Here is a 13,686-nt window from a genome sequence, read left to right on the forward strand (position 1 = left end):
CGGCCGCGGGGTCCGCGCTCGGGCTGGGCTGGGGCTCGGGGTCCCGGCTGCGCTCGCTGCCGCCCGCCCCGCCCCGCCCTGCCCGGACCTGCCCGAGCAGCCGCCGCCCGCGTGGCCCGGCCCGGCCGCCCGCTCGCCGCCGCCGCCCCCTCGCTGTGGGCCGGCCGCGGGCGCCCCGCTGGCCCGGGTCCCCGCCCGCCGCCGCCGCCGCCGCCGCCGCCGCCGCCGCCGGGAGTGGGGGCCTGGCGCCCCACCCAGCCGCGGCTCCGCCCCCCGACGCGCCCCCGCCCGCGGGCCCGACCCCGCGCAGCCCCTCTGCTCCGCGAGCCGGGTCGCCGCTCCTCCTCGGGAGCCCCCGAGAACTCCCGGACGGCCCCCGGAGCCCCGTGACCCGCTGCGACCTCGCCGGCCGCGAGGGACTTCTTCCCCCCACGACCCTCACCACGGTGCCCACCTGGAATCCTTTCTCCGCTCCTGCCCTCTTCCCGCTCCTTGGCCTAAGGACCTGCAGACCCCCCACACCGACTTTCCCTAAACCCACTGAGCCCTCCTGCCTGAAACGTTGGGCAGGCAGTGCCCCTGCTGAGCCCAAAGCACCCCAGATGGCCACCAGCTTCCCTGACCCCGTCTCACCCCTCCAAAACACCCCTGACCTCCGCAGTCCGTCACCCTCCCCTCCCCCCATCGCCTGCCAGACTTCAGCTCCCACCCCCATCAGTCCAGGTGTGCACTCAGTGGTGTCTTGAGCCTGACAACTGGTCCTTCGGAGTGCGCTCCCCCTGTGTTGGCTCGGGCATCTCCTCCTCCCGCCCCAAGAAGTGGTGGGGGGTGGGGCCCCGTGGACAGAACCCATAGGAAGCAGGCCCTTGTCTGGTGGGGCTCTGGGCCTCAGGGCTTTGGAACCCCCAAGCCTCCTGCTCCCCTCTCCAAGACCTGGGTCAGCGGCTCCTCCCCCCAGAAGTCCCTCCTGACCTCAGATGAATCAGCTTTCCACTCAGCTGCCATGGTGGTGACGTCACTTTGACCAATATAATAGCTGGGATGGGTCTGTCGCTCCACCCCCAAGGGAAGGAGCAGGGTCTTAGTCACCGCTGTCACCCCTTAGCTGTTGGAGGCTGGGAAGAGCAGGGTTCTGGGAGTCCTATCCACCCAGGCTGGAATCCTGGCTTTCCCCAGTCCCTTGGCAGTATGATCTTGTGCTCCCTCGAACCTGTTTCCATAGCTTAAAAATAGGGATAATTCCTGAGTCAGGTATAGAATTGTTGAATCAGTATATTGTACCCCTGGAACTAATGGAACAATGCATGTTAATTATTCTCAAGTAAAGAAAATAGAAATGATTCTAGCTTTACAAAGTGGCTGAGAGGATTCAGATATAACACACCCGACCTTTCAATCACTTGTAAATTGTAATTATTGTTACCTGGTAACCTGGTAAATGTGTGACAAAATGGATTGAAAACATTTTATACCTGGCTTCTCACCTGGGGCCTATTGTGGAGGAGAAAAGCCCCCTTGGGGATTCCCACCTCCTCAAACACCCATTAAGCCCCAGCCTAGAGTGCCATTATGACCCCAGCCAGGACCAGCCTCACATCTTAGATCTGTTCAAGGTTGGACGACGTGTTCTTGGTCCAGAATGTGGACTCTCTCTGGGGCCACCTAGGAAGTGGCTGCTGTGGGCCAGGCTGCCCAGTGATTCCCCTTGGACGCTTGGTCCACACCAGCCTGTGCTTGCCACCTCCTACCCTGCCCCCTGTGGGAAAGCAACTCCAGGAATGTTCCTTTCACTAAATCAGAGACTTGGCCTCAGGACCCACCCTGGCCTTCAAAGACCACCAGGACTCTTTCTTTAAAATCCAGGAAGGGGGGCAGCCCAGGTGGCTCAACGGTTTAGCGCCGCCTTCAGCCCAGGGCCTGATCCTGGAGACCAGGGATGGAGTCCCATGTCGGGCTCCGTGCATAGAGCCTGCTTCTCCCTCTGCCTGTGTCTCTGGCCTCTCTCTGTGTGTCTCTCATGAATAAATACATAAAATCTTTAAAAAATAATAAAATCCAGGAGGGCAGTGCCTGAGTGGCTCAGTGGTTGAGGGCCTGCCTTTGGCTCAGGATCCTAGGATCCTGGGATCAAGTCCCGCTTCAGGCTCCCCTGCAGGGAGCCTGCTTCTCCCTCTATGTCTCTGCCTCTCTCTGGGTGTCTCTCATGAATAAATAAATAAAATCTTTAAAAATAAATAAATAGATAAAACAAAACCCGGAAGAGATTCTATTCCTGTCCTCGACAGCCTAAGGGGCTCCCTGAAGACAGCTCCAGATCAGACTTTGATCCCGTTGCCGTAATAATAACTTATATGGCATAGCCCTCTGGGCCCCCATTAGCCCATTTGTGGGCCTTATAAACTCATTATCTGAGTCAGCTCACCATGAGAGGAAATAAGGACCTGCATGGACACAGCTGTGTGACTGCAGGCCAGACAACTAACCGCTATGAACCCCAATTTCCTACCCTAAAACATGGGGATAATAATCTGCCTTGCCTCTGTCCCAGGGGTGTGGATAATCTGCTGAGACGATGGATAAAAAACTTGTACACAGGACACCTAAATGGCTCAGTTGGTAGAGCACTTGACTCTTGATCTTCAAGTTTGCACGTTCAAGCCCCACGTTGGGCATAGAACTTGCTTTGGAAAAAAAAAAAGAAGAAGAAGAAGGAAGAAGAAGAAGAAGAAGAAGAAGAAGAAGAAGAAGAAAGAAGAAGAAGAAGAAGAAGAAGAGAAAGGAAAAGTGCCATGCAGACCGTAAATCCAGGGTTTAGGTGGGAGTTGGAACTGTGTTTACAGGTGAGGTCAGAAGCCACAGACGGCTAGGCAAGTCAAGTTGCTGGCCCCAAACCAACCATAATTTCAGGATTAGGCCTGAGGGATCTGGGCCCTTAATTCAGTGTTTTTCTTTATTTTTTAACTACCAATTAAGTGATCACAGTCTCCTCCTCAAAAATTGAAAAATTTTTGGGTGGCTCAGCAGCTGAGCATCTGCCTTTGGCTCGGGGTGTGATTCAGGGGTCCTAGGATCGAGTCCCACATTGGGCCCCCTGCAGGGAGCCTACTTCTTCTGCCTGTGTCTCTGTGTCTCTCATGAATAAATAAATAAAATCTTTTAAAATATTGAAAAATAAAAGCTAAAGTTCCAAGTTGTCTCATCAATCCCAATCCCCTTCTAAGAAATAGCCACAGTTGTCAGCTTGAAACTTTTCCTTTCAGACCTAGTACATGAGTTTGAATTCATGCGTGGATTCAACAAATATTTCCTGAGCACCAGCTTCCCAGCATGGGTGTTCTGGGGGAGATAGGAGTAAACAAGACAGGGAATTCCCTCATGGAATTAACTTTCTAGCAGGGATGACAGGCAGGGAACAAGAAAATGAAGGAAAATAATTTCAGATGATGAGCGGTGCTGGGGAGAAAAAAAAAATAGAGCAAGATGCTGTGCTAGAGCCATGGAGACAACCAGGGCAGCCAGGGAAGGGACCTTTGAGATGGGGACCTTTGAGTTGAAAAACATCCATCCCCCAAGAAAGCAAATTCAATGTAAGCCAGTGAGAGATGCCACTGCAAGTAGAGTTTGAATCTTTTCTCATTTATCCCAGGGTAATAGCTGCAGGGGTCCCGGTGGCCGGGCAGGATCCTGGCAGGCAAGGGCTGGCTAGTCTGGTGAGTGAGACAAGCTACTGGGTGATCTTTGTCCAGCATGATAAAGGGCAAGGGAAATGAAAGTGTCCAGAGGAGCTCCTGGATTTCTTTGGGAAAGAGCGCCATGCTTTTCTACTGGCCATTCTTCCTGCCAACCTGTTTTGTAGGAGGGCTGTGGAGGAGGCAAAGGCAAAGACAGGATGAAAAAACAGAACCCACTGGCGTAGGGGAAGCTAACATAGAATGAACACTGGTGGGAATGAAAGAGTGAGGAGATGACCAGGAATTAAGGTTTATCTTTGCTCCCCACCACCACCACCCCCAACCCCACCCCCCCCCGCCTCTTCCCCTGCACAGATCTCAAGGTCAGTGTCAGAGAGATGAAAGGAAAGGGATTGGGGGGCGCCTGTGAAGGAAAGGGATTGGGGGGCGCCTGGCTGGCTCCGTCTGTAGAGCATGTGACTCTTGATCTCTGGCTGAGTTTGAGCTCCATGTTGAGTGTAGAAATTTTAAAAAAAGAGAGAAAGAGAAGGACTGCCCTGGAGGAAACCTGGAGAGGCTGTGGGGAGAAAGAATTTCATTATTGCCTCTGGGCACCTCTGGCTGTTGAGTTTCCCTGATTCTGCACCTGCTCAGAGGCCGGTAGACTGCTTCTCTCCCGGAGCCAGAGAGCGTTCCTGGGGGTGGGAGAGGATACCTGGTCGGCCCCATTTCACCCACCACCCTCTCCGTCAGGGACTTGCTGGAAGATTCTGGACAAAGATGTCATCTACCTAAGTTCAACGTCCACATCTATAAAAGGTGGAATATTCTGTCCTCCAAAATACTATCCCAGAGGCCCCGAGAGGCACACACAAATATGGTCTTTGTTTGCTAACAGCAAAGCACTGGAAACATCCTAAACATTCATTAGTAAGGGACTGGGTAATTACCTTTCAGGACAGCTACACGACAGAAAACCACACAACTGTTAAAAAGAATATCATGGAAACACATCCTCAAAAGTGAAAAAAGCAAGCTGCAGAATAATAAGTATAAAAGGATCCCATTTTGCAGAAGAAAATTTATATATATATAATAGATATGTAACATCATATATATTTATGTATCTCAACATTTACATGAACATACAGACGGAAGTTTTTTTTAAAGATTTTATTTATTTATGCATGAAAGACAGAGAGAGAGATGCAGAGACACAGGCAGAGGGAGAAACAGGCTTCATGCAGGGAGCCCGACACGGGACTCCATCCCGGAACCCCGGGATCACACCCTGGGCCAAAGGCAGGCACTAACCCGCTGAGTCACCCAGGCATCCTTACAGAGGGAATTTTTAAACATGTGGAAGAAAGGGTACCTGCCTAAATGCTGGGGGTGGTTAACTCTGGGAGTGAGACTGGGCGTATGGCAGACTCCCTTTTTATAAGTCGTAATGGTTTGATTTAATGACAACGGCAGGTATAGCTTTTTAAAATAACAGCTTTGAGATATAATTCACATACCATAAAATCCACTCCTTTCAAGTGTACAGTTCAGTGGTTTTTAACATATTTACAGAGCTGTGCAACCATCACCACTATTAAGAACATTTTCATCATTCCCTAAACTCTGTACCCACTGGCACTCCCTCCAAATTTTTCCCCTCCCCTTGCTCCCAGCCCCTGGCAACCACCATTTTACTTTCTGACCCTGTGTATTTTTCAAGATTTTTATTTATTTATTCATGAGAGACACAGAAAGAGAGACAGAGACACGGGCAGAGGGAGAAGCAGGCTCCATGCAGGGAGCCTGACATGGGACTCGATCTCCAGGATCAGGTCCTGGGCTGAAAGCGGTGCTAAACCACTGAACCACTGGGGCTGCCCTAGTTCATTTTTCAATTCTTGTTCTGGTCGCAGTATCAACCAATCACTTGGAAAAAAAATCACTTTAACTTTCTTGTGCCGACACAACATTGTTTGCAATGTCGTCCACACCGCTAGAAGAAAACAGGGCTCCGATTTAAAAACAAAACCGGCCCAAAGTGAGCAAGACGAAATCTGTCCACAGGGCCACAGGGGGGCAGATCACTGGAAAGATGAGAAATCTGGGCAGGTCAGGTGGAGCAAGTATAACTTTATAGCGAAAAAAACTAAAATAAGACAAGGGAGTGTGGCCATGGAACTGGGCCATCCCTCCCCAAGCCTGGAGCCTCAGCACCCATGGTGTTCTCATTCCAAGATTTCCTTCTTCTAAACTTCTCTGCCAGATTCTATGATCCTCCAAGTTCCCTGTAGGTCTGACTGCCTAGGCTGTGCCCCCAGAAATCAGGGCCCTGTCCAGACCCTTGGCTCTGAGCTGCTCCCTGGGGGGAGCCTGGCAGAGCTGTGGACAATGGAAGCATTGTGGGACCTCAGAGCTGGGGCCTGGGAGCAGAAGGAGGCGCGTGGGAGGCTCGGGTGGCAGACGTGTCGGCTGTTTCGCTGCTCTTTGGGCGTGCTGGGCCAAGAAGCATGCCCGGAGCATGCCAGGACAGCATCCTGAGCCCCAAGCCTTGACCCGGGCCTGCCAGGGTGAGCTCGGTCCCCTGGAATCCCAGCTATGTCTGGGGATAGGCAGCTATCCCAAACCTTTCTTCAAAGGCTATGCCTCTCCCCAGGCACAGACATTCAGGACAACGATCTGGGACTAGCCATGAGGGCTCGTATTCTTACCCTAAAACCAAACAACCTTCCAACTAAACTCTCCAGAACAGAGAAGACCACACGCTGCCTGTTATTTGGAGGGTGCTGAGTGCCGAAGTACTCCTACTTTGCTATCTGGGTCTGTCTCAGGAGGAGAGGCAGGTCAAAGAAGCCACTAAATATCCAAGCTGGCGAGGACCATTAGGGGTTAGCTAGCAAAGCCCCCTCATAATACTGACATGACAGGCTAGAGCCCAGGGAGGGGAGACGTTCGCTCAGGGTGATTGAGACACTTAGAATGGGGACTGAACTCCACCCCTGACCCTCCTCTCTGTGCTACAGGCTGCCACCCTGCCCCGCACCCCTTTCGGCCATCCCTGAAACGCCTATGGCTGCTGTTCTAAATCCTGCAGAGGCTTCAAGGCCCAGCTCAGACATCACCTTCTCCCTGAAGCCTTCCATGATAGGCCCTGGCAGGAGCCACAACTCCAGGCCTTCTCACAGAATTCCACCCTTACAATTAGATGGAACCTAGAGGGGATATCCCTTGCTGATTTCAGGAAGGAATTTCCCCATGCCTCCCCTGGAGGCAGACCAGTGTGGAAGACAGGTGTGTAAACAATTATAATAAACATTCACAGAAAGACAAGCAATGCAATGGAGAAATGAGGAAAGGGACAACAGGGCTTTCAGAAGGAGCCTCTCATCTCCTGCCTGGGAACTCAGGGTGCATCCCTGAGGGCTGCATGGAGGAGGTGGCATTTGAACAGTTGCTCACATTGTGTGGCATTTATTTGTGCATACACGTCTCCCCTTAATGGACTCTGAAATCCTTAACGTGTGTGTGTGTTGTTGTTGTTGTTAAAGGGCATTATCTCTTTGACTCCTCACAGCAACTCTTTGGGCTAGGGACTATCACGGGACCCCGTTACTGATAAGGTTTTGAGGGGTTAAAGCCTGTTGAAGCCATACTGTCTAGCTCTGACTTCACAAAGCACTTTCACCACAAAGGTATCACTGGTGTATTGAAGCCAGCAATGTGTCCAGTTCACCACTGCACACCTAGTTTGTACTACAAATTCACTCCTTTTTATCTACCTGTGAGCTTGGTGCCCAAGAACCCTCCCTGGAGCATCAGCTGGAGGCCAGCCCTGGACAGGGAGCCCCTGAAGCCTCCAGCCTTGGTGTTCTTGTGACTTTCTTTCTTTTTTTTTTTTTAATAAGTTGCTCTGGAATTTTTTTTTTTTAAATTTATGATAGTCACACAGAGAGAGAGAGAGGCAGAGACACAGGCAGAGGGAGAAGCAGGCTCCATGCACCGGGAGCCCAACGTGGGATTCAATCCCGGGTCTCCAGGATCCCGTCCTGGGCCAAAGGCAGGCGCTAAACCGCTGTGCCACCCAGGGATCCCAAATCTTTTTTTTTTTTTAAGATTTTATTTATTTATTCATAGAGACATAGAAAGAGAGAGAGAGAGAGAGAGGCAGAGAGAGAGAGAGAGAGAGAGGCAGAGACACAGGTAGAGGGAGAAGCAGGCCCCATGCAGGGAACCCGATGTGGGACTCAATCCCAGGTCTCCAGGATCACACCCCAGGCTGCAGGCGGCGCTAAACCGCTGCCCCACCAGGGCTGCCCTCTTGTGACTTTCCACCTCACTTCCAACTGTGATACACATGACTGGTACTGGGATTCTTCTAGCAGCGTCCGTGCCTGGGTGCTGATACAGTATTCAAGACCCTAAATGTCCACAGGAGGGGCTCGGGGCAGAAATTGGACAGGAAGGAGAAGGAGTAAGACTGGAAGGCCTCAGAGTCGAGTCTGCAGAGCCCGCCCTGCTTGCGCTTTGACTCCTCAGGGATGGCCAGGGGTTATGGTGGAGATCAGGAATGCTGGAGCCCTCCCAACAACACCTCTTTATATAAACTCCCTGGCCAGCTCTGCAGATGAAAAGCAGGCAGAGTGGAAAATGGTTTCAGAGCCTTTCTGACACCGGGAGGTCACCTCTCCTCTGAGGAAAAGCGACAAGGAAGGGGCTATCAGGCTGAAGAGATTTAGGTTAGCCACAGGCCAGACCACCCGACCAGACTGTCAGACACTAGAAAAGGACTACTTGTCTCCCATTTACCTATCTACATGGAACTGTGAGCAAGGCAGCTCTTCCTGTCTGAAACAGAAAGTGAGACTTTTCTGTGGAAGCTCTGAGAGGGAGCTGCTTCTTCCTCTAAATACAACAGAGGTTAGAGAGGGGATGCCTCACCTCCAGGTGACACAGCACAAGACGGATGTAACACTCTAGCACATACTGCAGCTTTGTATGGTAAGGCTAAGAGGGCCCGGGGCAGGGGGCAATTACTCTCTCCACTTGTCTGAGGAGGAAGCTGAGGCTCAGAGAAGTTCAACATCGTGCCAGAAACGTGCCCGCTTGCAAGAGGGCATGTCAGGCCTGGGGCCCAGGCTCCCTGCTGCTTCCTAACCAGAAGAGGAGCCCACCATCCCGGTCACTGGCCTCAGGGAAACACAGGGTAGTGGGGGTGAGGGCAGAAGGGAGGTACCTTGATCTTGATGAGCGGCTGGGACAGGGTGGGGCCAGAAATAAAGAAAGCTGGGATTTTTAGCTACCGGCTTGACAGGAATGTGGAGCCACAGGAAGCAAGGATGATTTGCAGCTTCCCAGAGCCTCTGCACTCCCGGAAAACATCAGGAAATTGCTGGTCAGGCTTTGGAGCTTCAGGGTGCCCCTCCCCTGCAGCCTCTTCCTGATGCCCTACCCCCTACACCTGACACAGAGCAAAGGCTCAGTCCAACCCATCTCCATGCTGCAGGGCGGGGCCGGGGGTAGGGACTAATGGCCACTGGTAGGAGCCGGCAGTCACAGCCACCGCTTGCACAGGCTGAAGCTTGCAGGATAGTGCAGACATTCATCATTTATTCATTTTACGCCTCTCCGTTCTAAAAAAGATTTAAGGCACACTCTATCACTTATTCATACATTTATATTCATTCAATCCTTTCACTCCCTCAGGCACTCATCATTCATTCAGCTCAATTTTTAAAGATTTTATTTATTTATTTGAGAGGGGAGGGGAGAGGGAGCAGGAGCAGAGGGAGGGGCAGAGACCTTGCTAAGCAGGATGCCTGACTGGGACCACATCCCAGGACGCCCAGGGTTAATGACCTGAGCCACCCAGGCACCCTTCAGCTAATTCTCTTTATTGCAAAGGCCACTGCTCCTAAGTGCCACCTCTTTCCTCTAGTGTTCATGGGACTCCCGGCCCATGTGAATCCTAGGAGGTTACCCAGGATGCTGCACCCTTGGAGCAGCTGGTCTCACTACCTCATTTTGCAGATGAGGAGCTGATCAGTAGCCACCCAAGGTCAAAGCCAGACTCAGGGGAGAAGCCCCATCTTGGGTTTGCAACGGACCCAGTGTATGAAAAAGCCAGAGAGACACCGTGCAAAGGAAGCCAAGGCCACCAGAGGCTGGTCTATGTACCGAGGAACCAGCTCCAGCCTCGGGGTCTGAAGATCAAGCTTCCAGCCCCAGTTGTGTATTGCCTCTGCCCAAATTCTTACATCCTGGGCATCTCCACCTGGGTGCCCCACAGGACCCTTGATCTCATGTCCAAACCCAGTTCTCTACCCATCTGCACACGCCTCCTGTCCCAAACCTGCTCCACCTACCCCCATATGAGAGTCTACTATCTCCCCAGCTGCAAAAGCCAGAGGACTCGGCATCTGTCACCCCTCCACCTCTCCCTCCCCCTACTACCAAGTCCTGTACTCTATGACCTTCCCAAACCTCTCTTGAATTATCCCACTTGCCCCCATGCCACTGCTTCCACTGCAGAGACCCAGCTCCTCTGTGGCCAGGCTATTCCAGACAAGTGCCTTAGCCTTCCCGTGAACTGGTCTTCAGTGTCTCCACACAGACCTGCCTTTGGGGCACCAAGGAACAGGTTGTGGAGAAAGCCCCTGGCTGAATCTGAATGCTCGAAGTCCCTGTTCCTCCTTGAACTAGCCATGCTGATCTTTTTTTTAAGACTTTATTTATTCATGAGAGGCAGAGAGAGAGAGAGAGAGAAAGAGAGAGAGAGAGAGAGAGGCAGAGACACAGGCAGAGGGAGAAGCAGGCTCCATGCAGGGAGCCTGATGTAGGACTTGACCCTGGGTCTCCAGGATCACACCCTGGGCCAAAGGTGGGCACTAAACCACTGGGCCACCGGGGTTGCCTTAGCCATGCTGATCTACACAGGACCTTTCTGCCTGTGTAGTGCCATCTAGTACTTTGACTTCCAAGGTCACGGCTAGCTAATAATGGCCTTCGTTCCCTAAACAAACTATGGCCAGGTGCTAAGTACTTCATACAATTTCATCAACAGGGCAGTCCTGAGGCAGGTGCGTGAGACGGTGAGAAGCTAAATAATTTGGCTGCGATTCTACAGCTCATATATGGAGTTGGGACTCAAACCCAGATCTGACTGAGCCCAAGCCCACACACTTGGCTGTGCCGCTTTGTCAGTGCAGCACTTTGGTAACGGGTACCACCCCATGCTCCCCATTCCCTAACAAAACTTGCACTGCCTGTATGTATGGGAGGATTATAACCCTGTCGCTTCCATTCTGGGCAAGCTGGGATAAAACCCCTGCAAGTTGGCTGCAGCTGCTGAATGCCCTGCATTCCTCGAGCGGTACCAGGCAGAGTTCAGCTGTGCCTGCCCCCTCCTGAGGGCTGCTGGCTGCCCGGCGCTGCTGCTGGGCCTGGACTGAGCTGCTGGGAAGTGGCCCCAAGCCAGGCGCTCACACACTGGGTCTGTGTGACCTTGAGCTGAAATGGCCTGTCTCCTGGCACAGTAAGAAGAGTGCTGAGAGGCTGTGTCAGACACAACACACCTTGACCTGGCATAGTTTTAATGATGGAGACAAGAGACTGTCATGAGCTATGAGACTCTGGAGCTGAATTCCGACAAGCTAACTCCAGGTGGCTGCTCAGGTGGGTCTGAATTCCTGAGCCATCCTAGTCGAACTTGAGGACTCACAGGGGGAACAGCAGAAGAGACGGTGCTGGATAAGCCGTTCTTTAGGAGGCCAGGGAACCACAGACAGGTGCCACATGGGTAAGGTCTGGTTGGCACTGGTCTGGCAATCAAAATGCGTGGCAGGATCCTGACTCTGCCACTTGTCAGGATCCAGCAAGGTAACAGATGAATAAGTGTTTGGAAAGCTACCAAAAGCTCTGTGAATGTTCGGATTTATTACATATTAATGGAGACTGCTTTTGTTTTTTTCCCTTTGGAGAGTGAAGCAAAACTGCAGGATGGTTATCTCAGAGGCAGCAGACTGTAAAACTGGGCTGACCTGGGTTCAAATCCTGACTCCACTCTAGCTCTTGGCCAAGTTCTGTAACCTGCCTGGTGAAAACCTATCTCACTCAGACTTAGTCACAGAACTTGCAGCCTATAAATGACTGGGAGTTTCACTCCACATCTGGCCTCTCCCTCTCTCGTACCCTAGCTCACTCGGCTCCCACTGGCCATTTCCCTACATTCTCTCAACACACAAAACATGCTCTGGCCTCATGACCTGTGCACCTGCAATTTCCTCTTCCTGGAACACTTCTCCCGGGTAGCTCAACGTCTGCCTCCTTGCCTCCTTCAGGTCTCTGCCCAAATGACACCTATCAGTGTGGTCTCTCCTAACTATCCTATTCAAAATGCTAACTCCTACCCTTGACTTGCAAGGAGGGCCTTCTACCCTGAGAGCTGCACTGGTGCCCACCTTGGGGTGGTAGGTCTAGGGCTACCACCCAGATTAAGGAGGAAGCCATTCAGCCCAGCTCCAGGAAATGCCTCCCATCAAAGTCCCCATGATAGCGCCTGTAGCAGGCCCAGCTCTGCTGGGGAGCAGGCATTAAGACCTCGCAAGGACACTGTGCATCAGTGGGTAACAGGGCACTTCCACATCCACCCCACCTCACATCCTGAGGAGGGACCTTCATTTTCAGACAAGGCTACCAGCTCAGAGGGGCCACATGGTGTATTAATGACACGATTCAGACTCTAATACAGGTGTCAGTGGCTCTTTCCATTTTTTTAGATTATTTATTTATTCATGAGAGACACAGGGAGGGAGGGAGAGAGAGAGAGAAAAAGAGAGGGGCAGAGACACAGGCAGAGGGAGAAGCAGGTTCCATGCAGTGAGCCCAACGTGGGACTTGATCCCGGGTCTCCAGGATCAGGCCCTGGGCTGAAGGCTGCACTAAATTGCTGAGCCACCTGGGCTGCCCTCTTTCCACATTCTTAAGTTCACTCATAATCCAAAAACTCAAAAAGAAGCAATCATACATCAGGTGAGCCAAAGTCTAGCTCAAGAATTCCTAGCAACCCTGTCACAAGGACACACCAAGCCGCCTCACCAGCCATGTCCTGCAAAGTTCCAGAAAACACACCTTCACTTTAAGGCTTATAGACCACACAGATTTTTATGGGCTTATTGCCACTTCGCCTCTTCCTGCCAGTCTTAGGGTAGGACTTTCTAAAGCAAAAGGAGGTTTTCACTACCTACTACCTTGATCTTGGACAAACTATGTGATTACCCCAAGCCTCAATTTCCTCATCAATAAAATCAGGATACCAAGTCTACCTGGCTCCAGAATAAATGAGACAATGCATAACCTTAATGAGACCTCCCTGAGGACTTACTCCTAATACAAAATTTCTGTAGTAACAAGAACATTTGACCATCAATGAATAGGTCCAGTGAGATGCCTGAGGCAATCAGCTTCAGTGAAGTTTTCAACAATCATACATCTGTGTTGTCTGTGCTTTGTTAGAAGATTAGAAATTGGCTCTGAAGTAAATAGTGTAGGCTGCTAGGTTTTGAAGTGGCTCTTCCCACGGAAGTCCCCAAGATGCCACCCCTTGGGGATGGCATCCCACCCCAGTGGGATGGCAGTCCCACTATGCATTTAAGGAAGGAATGGCAGGAGTGAGAAAAACAGACACAACTCAGTTGTGACTGGCCATGAAGGTGCTGAGAAGCAGCTGTATCAAACTCACTGAGGGTGGGAGAGGCTACACGTAACATAAGTCATGGTTTCCAGCATGAAGTATTAAAGACATAGGCAGAAGACAGTAGAAAAAAGTGGTCGTTGGGAGCCAAGTCTTGGCTTTTTGAGAACCACAGGACATCGACCAAGTCACTTTACAACCTGAGTGCACTTCCTCATCTGTGAAGTGAGGATTCTACTGCCACTCCTGCACTGTGAGGAGTCAGCAGCGTACCCGGCTTCCTCTTAGCACAGTTCATGGCAGCAGGAGGTGGTCCAAGCTTTTGCC

Source organism: Vulpes lagopus, chromosome 5 (genome assembly GCF_018345385.1).
Source record: "Vulpes lagopus strain Blue_001 chromosome 5, ASM1834538v1, whole genome shotgun sequence".
Taxonomy (NCBI): Eukaryota; Metazoa; Chordata; class Mammalia; order Carnivora; family Canidae; genus Vulpes; species Vulpes lagopus.